Below are 12,076 nucleotides of genomic sequence, written 5' to 3' on the forward strand. Positions count from 1 at the left end.
CAAGAACAATATTAAGAAGATATTGTGGGAGTGTCGTTCAAAAATTCCATGCCTCTTGCCCGACACCAATAATAATAATATTGGAAACAAGTGAAGATTGTGATTTTCAAACCAAAAAATAGTAATTAGAAGTTACAACTGAAACAACGTGACCCACCAATAACAAGGAAATAACATAACCATGAATAACTTACGCCCTAACCACTTGGAATATTACTCACATACATGCCTTAAAATCCTTTATAAATAGCAGAGGATGATCGATCGTCTACCACACTAACTTATTATCATTCACCCCAAATCACCCAATCCTTTCATATATGCTACGGTAGTGTTTAGTTTTGGAGTTGACAGTAATATTTTTTTTGCTAATGACGGACGGTTCTTTGCACCCCCAAGTTACTACTGGTCAGAACCAATATCAAGTTATGATGGTTGTACTCCAATGCCTCCCAACTTTTGTACCATGAATACTTACTACATCGGTACTCATGAACTGTTCTACATACATGGCCTTTGACCTGCGACTGCTAGAGGAATAAGCTTAACCAATCAATGTGGTTTGCCTCCAATTTTTGGTCTTTAAGGCCATGAGCTAGCCCAACTTTCTAGTCTTTTTGGTCTTACATTGACAGTTAAGCTTACTCCTCTAGCAGTCGCAGGCCAAATGCCGTGAATGAATGTAGAACAGTTCCTTAGTACAACAGGTATTCATGGTACAAAATGTGAGAGGCCACTAGAGTACAACCATCATAACTTGATAATGGGTCTGATCAGTGTAACTGGGGTGCAAAGAATAGTTATTAGCAAGAAAATTACTATCAACTCCATAACTAAACAATACTATTGTATACGGTCGAAATAAATTTTGGCCTTCGTACGATTGATCAAGGTCAAAACATAATGGATTAAAGAAAGACTTCGTAATATCGAGATGGGTTCCGAAGATGGTACAAACAAGCTTCAGATTCTAGGTATAGGTCAAACACCGAGTTCAAAGTCATCATCGAGTTCGGGTCCGGATCGAACTATGATGAGATAATTTCGAGCTTAAGGGGCAGAGGCCAACCAGGACCGTGTCCGAATCATCACCTGATCCCGAGTCCGTATCGAGCTCTAGAAGCACTACCGACCGGCACCGAGGCCGATCGAGTTCGAGCCCACAGACAAGAGCCGTTACAAATATACTAAGGGAGAGAATCTCGACGGGAATAAGGGAAAAGCTGATTTATCATGGAGTCTCCACTATGTATTTTTAATTATATCTAAAGTAGGATCCTCCACTATAAAGAAGATGGCTACATTTCTGTAGAAGGCAGTTTTTTACTTACATTGTAATTCAAGCACCATATTCTCCAATATCTAAGGATTATTCTTTTAAGCTTCATTAGTTGATTCATTGTGCTTAGTCCTAAAAATTATCTTCTCTCCAACCTTGTTTATTTTTGCATTTTTTTGCAATCCATATTTGATATTTCTATTTATCCCTATGATTTGTATCGGGCTATATCACATATCTTTAGAACTATGTATAAATTCAACTCTATCCTTTTTCGGGTAAACAGTTTGGCGCCCACCGTGGGGCTAAGGATAACAGTGGTTATTTGATACGAATCTGCAAAAATACACCGTTGTGTTTTGCGCTTGTTTTCGAAAGTATCTTGGATTTCGGATTAGCAGCGACTAACTACCAATCAAATGGCCTCACCTATCGACAACGAAGCCGGTCTTCAAGATGAGAACAATAATTTGACACTCAGTACCGAAAGACCACTTGTCAACGCCGTTGGAGCTCGAATCGAAGTGCCGATAGATATCAATTCGCATGTGGCCATTGAGGCAAACCTACATTCTGAACCCGAAAATAGCATTCATGGTGGCACTCGGTCTGCAGCTCGAGATACCCATAACATCGAGAAAAACGGTGTCAGCTTGTGTATGATTTTCGAAATGTTGCAAGCTCAACAGGCAGCAATAACTCAGTTGCAGAGCCAAACTCAGCTACAGAGCAGGCCGGAGCCCAATCCACCTCGAGAAATCGCCCACAGAACGGAGCCAGTCATAGTGAGGTCAAATGAGCAAGAATCGGGGACTACTCCCGAAATTGCTAAATTACTCGAGGATCTCACAAAGCGAATCGAAGCCAACGATAAATAAAGTAGAAACCTATAACTCCAGGGTCGATCAGATCCCGGGAGCTCCACCAATGATAAAAGGGTTGGATTCCAAAAAATTCGTGCAAAAACCTTTTTCCTCGAGCGCAGCCCCAAAACCAATCCCCAAAAAATTCCGTATGCCCGAAATTCCCAAATATAACGGAATGACAGACCCTAACAAGCACGTCACTTCTTACCGGTGTGCCATCAAGGGAAATGATTTAGAAGACGATGAAATCGAATCTGTGTTGTTAAAAATATTTGGAGAGACCCTCTCGAAGGGAGCAATAATTTGGTATCACAACCTACCACCAAATTCCATCGACTCGTTTGCCATGTTAGCAGATTCTTTTGTAAAAGCACACGCACGCCATAAAAGTCACAACAAGGAAATCAGACCTTTTCAAAATAAGACAAAAGGATAACGAGATACTGAGGGAGTTTGTATCTCGTTTTCAAATGGAACGAATGGATCTGCCACCAGTCACAGACGATTGGGCTATTCAGGCTTTCACTCAAGGTTTGAACGAATGAAGTTCGACGGCTTCACGGAGGTTGAAGCATAACCTGATCGAATACCCAGCCATCACGTGGGCCGACGTGCACAATCGGTACCAATAAAAAATTAGGGTCGAAGATGATCAGTTGGGGTCGGAACCCGCTACTCGAAGGGATATTAATAGAGAATAAGGTCCGATCAGGGATCGATACCGACCGTATAACGGAAACCACAGAATTGGTGAATCGAGACATAACCTCGGGCAAAATAACAAAAGAAGTGATCGAGGTCAAGGATCCCGAGGGCTGATGAACAGAGGTAGGTTCGACAGGCCTGGCGGATCTAAGGAAGCGCCTCGGTTATCAGAGTATAACTTCAGCATCGATGCATCCGCCATCGTATCGGCTATCGGATGCATCAAAGACACTAAATGGCCTCGACCCATGCAGACCGATCCTGCCCAGATGAATCCCAATCAAATGTGCGAATATCATGGCACCCATAGCCACAGAACGGAAGATTGCAGGCAACTACGAGAGGAGGTAGCCCGGTTATTCAACAAAGGTCACCTTCGAGAATTTTTAAGTGATAAGGCGAAGAATTATTTTAAAAACAGGGATTTCGGCAAGCAAAACGAACAAAAAGAACCACAGCACGTCATTCACATGATCATCGGCGACACCAATACCCCTCAGGTACCGGTGCTTAAACGCACTAAGACATCGATTGTGAGAGAAAAACGGTCTCGAACTCAGGATTACACACCCATAGGAACTTTGTCCTTCAATGATGAAGATGCAGAAGGAGTCATACAACCTCATAACGATGCACTGGTAATATCCGTACTTATTAATAAAACTAAAGTTAAGCGTGTGTTAATTGATCCAGGTAGCTCGGCTAATATCATTAGATTGAAGGTCGTAGAACAACTTGGTTTACAGGACCAGGTCGTACCTATAACCCTGATTCTAAACGGATTCAATATGGCATGTGAAACCACCAAAGCGAGATAGTTGTACCAACAAACGTGGCTGGGACCATCCAGGAAACGAAGTTCCACGTAATCGAAGGGACATGAGGTACGACGCCCTTTTTGGAAGGCCATGGATCCACAACATGAGAGCTGTACCTTCGACCCTACACCAGGTCCTTAAATTCCCAACATCGAGAGGAGTCAAAACAGTGTATGGAGAACAACCGGCCGTAAGAGAAATGTTTGTCGTCGAGGAAGCAAATCCAATATCCTCGCCTTCGCCTGTAAAGGGATCGGGCTCAAAAGGGGAACGAGATACCAAATAGCAATCACAGACAACGGCTTTAACCCAACCAGATAATTAGAAGATCGACGAAGATGATGATCAAAGGATCCCTCGATCCTTCGTGATTCCCGATGATTCCGATGCTACCAAATCAACGATTGAGGAATTGGAGCAAGTCACACTAATCGAGCACTGGCCTGAACGGAAGGTATACCTGGGAACGGGGTTGACCCCCGAACTCAGGAAAAAACTTATTCAATTTCTTATCAATAACATTGATTGCTTTGCCTGGTCCTATTTAGATATAACAGGGATCCCACCGGACATAATGACGCATAGGCTAAGCTTGGACCCTAGGTTCAGACCGGTGAAGTAAAAGAGAAGACCCCAGTCCGAGGTAAAGCACGCATTCATAAAGGACGGGGTAACCAAACTTCTCAAGATAAGGTCCATTCGGGAGGTGAAATATCCCGCATGGTTGGCCAATATAGTTGTAGTGCCTAAAAAAGGGAACAAACTTAGAATGTGTGTATATTATAAGGATTTGAATAAAGCATGCCCTAAAGATTCCTTTCTGCTGCCCAACATCGATCGCATGATCGATGCCATGGCCGGCCACGAGATCCTTACTTTTCTCGATGCCTATTCCGGGTATAATCAAATCCAGATGAACCTGGAAGACTAGGAAAAGACTTCATTTGCCACCAAATATGGAACATATTGTTATAATGTGATGTCCTTCGGGCTAAAAAAATGCAGGAGCTACTTACCAACGCCTAGTAAATAAAATATTCGAGGAACAAATAGGTAAATCAATGGAAGTTTATATTGACGACATGCTAGTTAAGTCCCTGCGCGCAAAGGACCATTTGACCCATTTGCAGGAAACATTCAAGATTTTAAGGAAATACAACATGAAGCTCAACCCCGAGAAATGTGCTTTCGGGGTAGGTTCGGGCAAGTTCCTCGGCTTCATGGTATCAAATCGGGGGATCGAGATTAACCCCGATAAAATCAAGGCCATCAAAGACATCACCATCGTGGATAGCGTGAAAGCCGTACAGAGGCTAACAGGATGGATTGCAGCCTTAGGCCGATTCATTTCGAGATCGTCAGATCGAAGTCACAATTTTTTCTCTCTACTCAAAAAGAAGAATGATTTCGCTTGGACCCCGGAATGCCAACATGCATTAGAGGAATTAAAACGATATCTATCAAGCCCACCACTACTTCATACTCCAAAAACAGACGAAAAATTTTGCTTGTACTTGGCAGTATCGAAAATCGCGGTAAGTGATGTCCTAGTTCGAGAAGAGAAAGGTACACAATTTCCCGTTTATTATATAAGTCGAACCTTAGGAGAAGCAGAAACTAGATATCCGCACCTAAAAAAATTGGCACTTGCACTGGTAAGCGCCTCTAGAAAGTTATGACCGTACTTTTAATGTCACCCCATATGCGTATTAACCACTTACCCGCTTCATAATATTTTGCACAAGCCCGAACTATCAAGCCGATTGGCCAAATGGGCCGTTGAACTCAGTGGGTACGATATCGAATACCAACCCCGTACGACCATCAAGTCTCAAATTTTAGCAGACTTTGTGGCCGATTTCACGCTGACCCTCGTACCCGAAGTCGAAAAAGAACTCTTATTGAAATCGGATACGACATCGGGGGTATGGACCCTTTCTACGGACGGGGCTTCGAACGTGAAAGGGTCCGGGTTAGGCATCGCTTTAAAGCCACCCCACGGATAATACTATTAGGCAATCTATCAAAACTACAAGGTTGACTAACAACGAGGCCGAGTATGAGGCTATGATTGAAGGTCTCGAGATAGCTAAAAGCTTGGGAGAAGAAGTTATTGAAGCCAAGTGTGACTCTTTGCTGGTGGTAAATCAAGTAAACAAAACCTTCGAAGTTCGAGAAGATAGAATGCAAAGGTATTTGGACAAACTGCAGGACACTTTGCACCATTTCAAAGAATGGACTTTACAGCATATTCCACGAGAGCAAAATAGTGAGGCTGATGCACTTGAAAATTTGGGATCATCGGTCGAGGAAGGCGAGATAAGCTCGGGGACTGTGGTTCAACTCTCGAGATCTGTAATAGAAGAAGGTCATGCTGAGATAAATTCTACGAGCTTAACCTGGGATTGGAGGAATAAGTATATTGAATACTTAAAGAATGGAAAGCTCCCATCGGACCCTAAAAATTCGAGGGCCCTACGGACAAGCTGCTCGATTCACATTAGCTGCAGATGGAACGCTATACCGGAGGACATTCGATGGACCATTGGCAGTATGTTTAGGTCAAGGAGACACCGATTACATCCTACGTGAGGTGCACGAGGGCACCTATGGAAATCACTCCGGTGCCGATTCATTAGTCCGAAAAATAATCAGGGCAGGATATTATTTGATCGATATGGGCAAAGATGCAAAGGAGTTTATTTGAAAATGTGACAAATGTCAAAGTTTTGCACCAATAATCCATCAGTCCGGAGAGCAACTTCACTCAGTCCTATCCACATGGCAATTCATGAAATGGGGAATGGATTTCGTTGGCCCTCTGCATCGGCCCCAGGTAAAGCTAAGTTCATTTTATTTATGACTGACTATTTCTCTAAATGGGTTGAAGCACAGGCGTTCGTGAAAGTAAGAGAGAAAAAGGTTATAGACTTTATCTGGGATCATATCGTATGTCGATTCGGGATACCCACCGAAATAGTCTGTGACAGTGGGAAACAGTTTGTCGGCAGCAAAGTGACGAAATTCTTCGAAGACTACAAAATAAAAAGGATATTATCAACACCGTATCACCCCAGTGGGAACGGACAGGCCGAATCAACAAACAAAACTATCATTCAAAATCTAAAGAAGAGGTTGAACGATGCTAAAGGAAAATGGAGAGAAATCCTACCCGAAGTGCTTTGGGCATATTGAACAACATCAAAATCTAGTATGGGGGCAACCCCGTTCTCCTTAGTATATGGCTCTGAAGCCTTGATTCCAGTCGAAGTCGGGGAACCCAGTGCCAGGTTTTGATATACAATAGAAGAGTCAAACAACGAGGCTATGAACACTAGCCTCGAATTATCGGATAAAAAATGAGAAGCTGCTCTAGTCTAATTGGCCGCCCAAAAGCAACGAATAGAAAGATACTATAATCGAAGAACCAAGCTTTGCCATTTTAAACTCGGGGACTTAGTGCTAAGGAAAGTCACCCTCAGTACCCGAAATCCAAATGAAGGAAAACTAGGACCGAACTGGGAAGGACCATATCAGGTTCTCAAAAATATCAGAAAAGGATCATACAAGCTCGGTATTATAAACGGCAAACAACTATCAAGCAATTGGAATGTGTCACACCTAGAACGATACTACTGTTAAGGTACGACCCTCCCATATTCGTTTACGTTTCGAAACTAACCCCTGCAGGAGTCCGATCAAGAGCTAGGATGGATCCTTCAATACGAAGTCCTAGGTCTGAAAGCACGCGTTGCACTCTTTTTCCCTTAGACCAGTTTTATCCCAAATGGGTTTTTTGGTAAGGTTTTTAATGAGGCAACCAATGATCGTGCTATACTTAGAAACAATTCGACAGTATCCGAGGCCTCTTTACAATCGACCTCGAATACTAGGGGGCATTAGCCCTCAAATATATCAAGTTCTGATGCAAGAAAGTTATTTCGTAACAACAGGGTTCTAGGAAACGTTGCAAGAGCCAGATGGTCAAAACAAATCATGCTCATGTAGTTGGCCCAAGCCCTGATGCAAAACATGAACACATATATAATGACTTGCAAAAGAAAGTTCTCTTATTTACCGATATCTTATATCAAAGAAAAATTCCTCTATTTCGAGATTTATTATGCAAACAGGATTGAGTTCGAGCAAGCACTCACTCGACGGGCTACATTACTTCGAGTTCGAAACATTCACTCAACTAATAAGCCTACGAGCTATTCTTATTTCGAGTTCGAGCAAGCACTCACTCGGCCATTACACCTACGGGCTACATTACTTCGAGTTCGAAACATTCACTCGACTAATAAGCCTACGGGCTATTCTTATTTCGAGTTCGAGCAAGCACTCACTCGACCATTATGCCTACAGGCTACATTACTTTGAGTTCAAAATATTCACTCGAATAATAAGCCTACGGGCTATTGTTATTTCGAGTTTGAGCAAGCATTCACTCGACCATTACATCTATGGGTTACATTACTTCGAGTTCGAAATATTTACTCGACTAATAAGCCTACGGGCTATTCTTATTTCGAGTTCGAGCAAGCACTCACTCAACCATTATGCCTACGGGCTACATTACTTCGAGTTTGAATCACTCACTTGACTAATAGTCCCACGGGCTATTCTTATTTCGAGTTCGAGTAAGCACTCACTCGACCATTACGCTTACGGGCTATATTACTTCGATTTCGAATCACTCACTCGACTACTAAGCCTAAGGGCTACATCATACTGCAAGTTCGAACAATCACTCAACTTGACTACTAAGCCTATATGCTACCTTATTTCAAGCTTGAGTAAGCGCCCACTCGGTTATAAAGGCTACAAGGTCCAAATTCGATCAAATTGCCTAAATCCTTGTGAGAACATTCATAAGGCATGAATAAAATCTTCACAAGGCAGGAAACAAAACAGAAGCAAGTTGGTAAAACAAAACAGAAGCGCCCACTCGGTTATAGTGCTTGATGAAAACATCCCTCCAAGAAGCTCCAAATTCGGCCAACACAATGAGAAATGAGAAAAATAAGCCTAAGTCCCCACTTTAAAATATTTTCTACCTGGTGTTTCCTTCTCCGCGATCACAATAGGGCACTCGCGATCACGAAGGAAAAATGCCAAGCCCAGGAAAATTCTACGAGCTTAACCTGGGATTGGAGGAATAAGTATATTGAATACTTAAAGAATGGAAAGCTCCCATCGGACCCTAAAAATTCGAGGGCCCTACGGACAAGCTGCTCGATTCACATTAGCTGCAGATGGAACGCTATACCGGAGGACATTCGATGGACCATTGGCAGTATGTTTAGGTCAAGGAGACACCGATTACATCCTACGTGAGGTGCACAAGGGCACCTATGGAAATCACTCCGGTGCCGATTCATTAGTCCGAAAAATAATCAGGGCAGGATATTATTTGATCGATATGGGCAAAGATGCAAAGGAGTTTATTTGAAAATGTGACAAATGTCAAAGTTTTGCACCAATAATCCATCAGTCCGGAGAGCAACTTCACTCAGTCCTATCCACATGGCAATTCATGAAATGGGGAATGGATTTCGTTGGCCCTCTGCATCGGCCCCAGGTAAAGCTAAGTTCATTTTATTTATGACTGACTATTTCTCTAAATGGGTTGAAGCACAGGCGTTCGTGAAAGTAAGAGAGAAAAAGGTTATAGACTTTATCTGGGATCATATCGTATGTCGATTCGGGATACCCACCGAAATAGTCTGTGACAGTGGGAAACAGTTTGTCGGCAGCAAAGTGACGAAATTCTTCGAAGACTACAAAATAAAAAGGATATTATCAACACCGTATCACCCCAGTGGGAACGGACAGGCCGAATCAACAAACAAAACTATCATTCAAAATCTAAAGAAGAGGTTGAACGATGCTAAAGGAAAATGGAGAGAAATCCTACCCGAAGTGCTTTGGGCATATTGAACAACATCAAAATCTAGTATGGGGGCAACCCCGTTCTCCTTAGTATATGGCTCTGAAGCCTTGATTCCAGTCGAAGTCGGGGAACCCAGTGCCAGGTTTTGATATACAATAGAAGAGTCAAACAACGAGGCTATGAACACTAGCCTCGAATTATCGGATAAAAAATGAGAAGCTGCTCTAGTCTAATTGGCCGCCCAAAAGCAACGAATAGAAAGATACTATAATCGAAGAACCAAGCTTTGCCATTTTAAACTCGGGGACTTAGTGCTAAGGAAAGTCACCCTCAGTACCCGAAATCCAAATGAAGGAAAACTAGGACCGAACTGGGAAGGACCATATCAGGTTCTCAAAAATATCAGAAAAGGATCATACAAGCTCGGTATTATAAATGGCAAACAACTATCAAGCAATTGGAATGTGTCACACCTAGAACGATACTACTGTTAAGGTACGACCCTCCCATATTCGTTTACGTTTCGAAACTAACCCCTGCAGGAGTCCGATCAGGAGCTAGGATGGATCCTTCAATACGAAGTCCTAGGTCTGAAAGCACGCGTTGCACTCTTTTTCCCTTAGACCAGTTTTATCCCAAATGGGTTTTTTGGTAAGGTTTTTAATGAGGCAACCAATGATCGTGCTATACTTAGAAACAATTCGACAGTATCCGAGGCCTCTTTACAATCGACCTCGAATACTAGGGGGCATTAGCCCTCAAATATATCAAGTTCTGATGCAAGAAAGTTATTTCGTAACAACAGGGTTCTAGGAAACGTTGTAAGAGCCAGATGGTCAAAACAAATCATGCTCATGTAGTTGGCCCAAGCCCTGATGCAAAACATGAACACATATATAATGACTTGCAAAAGAAAGTTCTCTTATTTACCGATATCTTATATCAAAGAAAAATTCCTCTATTTCGAGATTTATTATGCAAACAGGATTGAGTTCGAGCAAGCACTCACTCGACGGGCTACATTACTTCGAGTTCGAAACATTCACTCAACTAATAAGCCTACGAGCTATTCTTATTTCGAGTTCGAGCAAGCACTCACTCGGCCATTACACCTACGGGCTACATTACTTCGAGTTCGAAACATTCACTCGACTAATAAGCCTACGGGCTATTCTTATTTCGAGTTCGAGCAAGCACTCACTCGACCATTATGCCTACAGGCTATATTACTTTGAGTTCGAAATATTCACTCGACTAATAAGCCTACGGGCTATTGTTATTTCGAGTTTGAGCAAGCATTCACTCGACCATTACATCTATGGGTTACATTACTTCGAGTTCAAAATATTTACTCGACTAATAAGCCTACGGGCTATTCTTATTTCGAGTTCGAGCAAGCACTCACTCAACCATTATGCCTACGGGCTACATTACTTCGAGTTTGAATCACTCACTTGACTAATAGTCCCACGGGCTATTCTTATTTCGAGTTCGAGTAAGCACTCACTCGACCATTACGCTTACGGGCTATATTACTTCGATTTTGAATCACTCACTCGACTACTAAGCCTAAGGGCTACATCATACTGCAAGTTCGAACAATCACTCAACTTGACTACTAAGCCTATATGCTACCTTATTTCAAGCTTGAGTAAGCGCCCACTCGGTTATAAAGGCTACAAGGTCCAAATTCGATCAAATTGCCTAAATCCTTGTGAGAACATTCATAAGGCATGAATAAAATCTTCACAAGGCAGGAAACAAAACAGAAGCAAGTTGGTAAAACAAAAAGATATTTTATATACAAGATTGTTTACATGATTGATTACAACATAGAAATTAAGGGCTAAGTTTCTTGGCTATCTCCGGGAGCGGTCTCTTCTCCACCGGGCTCCCCCCCTTCTCGGACACACTCTTACTCCTATCATCATTATCATTATCATCATCGTCGTCATCGGAAGCCAAGGCTTCAACATCAGCTTCTAGTTCTTTGGACCTTTTTATCTCTTCAGCGAGGTCGAAACCTCGAGCATAGATTTCCTCGAGGGTCTCCCTCCGAGATCGGCACTTAGCAAGTTCAGGGACCCAATGTGCTCGAGTATCGGCTGCCTCTCTGGCTTGGACCGGGGAAGCTTCAGCATCGGCCCGATAGACGGCCACGAGTGCATCCGCATCGACCTTTGCCTTTTCAGCGTCAGATTCGGCTTGGAAAGTTCAGAGGCCAACCGAGCCTCGAGCTCCTTTATTCTTCTTGCTTGAACCGAGCCTTTCTCCTTCATACTTTGAAGTTGGTTTTCGGCCGATGATAATTGAGCTCGAGCAGCTTCTTTCTCTGCAGCAAAACGGTCTATACCTTATTTCCACTTCAAAGACTCCGCTTTTATCACATCAACCTCCTCACAGAGTTTCCCGATCATCTCAATTTTCTGCTGCAGCTGTGAGACCGAAAGATTAGCCATCGTTCTGGTATCGAACCCATAGGCTTTTAAAAGTATCATTACCTTCTCGGACA

This window comes from Nicotiana tabacum, chromosome 23 (assembly GCF_000715075.1).
Source record: "Nicotiana tabacum cultivar K326 chromosome 23, ASM71507v2, whole genome shotgun sequence".
Taxonomy (NCBI): domain Eukaryota; kingdom Viridiplantae; phylum Streptophyta; class Magnoliopsida; order Solanales; family Solanaceae; genus Nicotiana; species Nicotiana tabacum.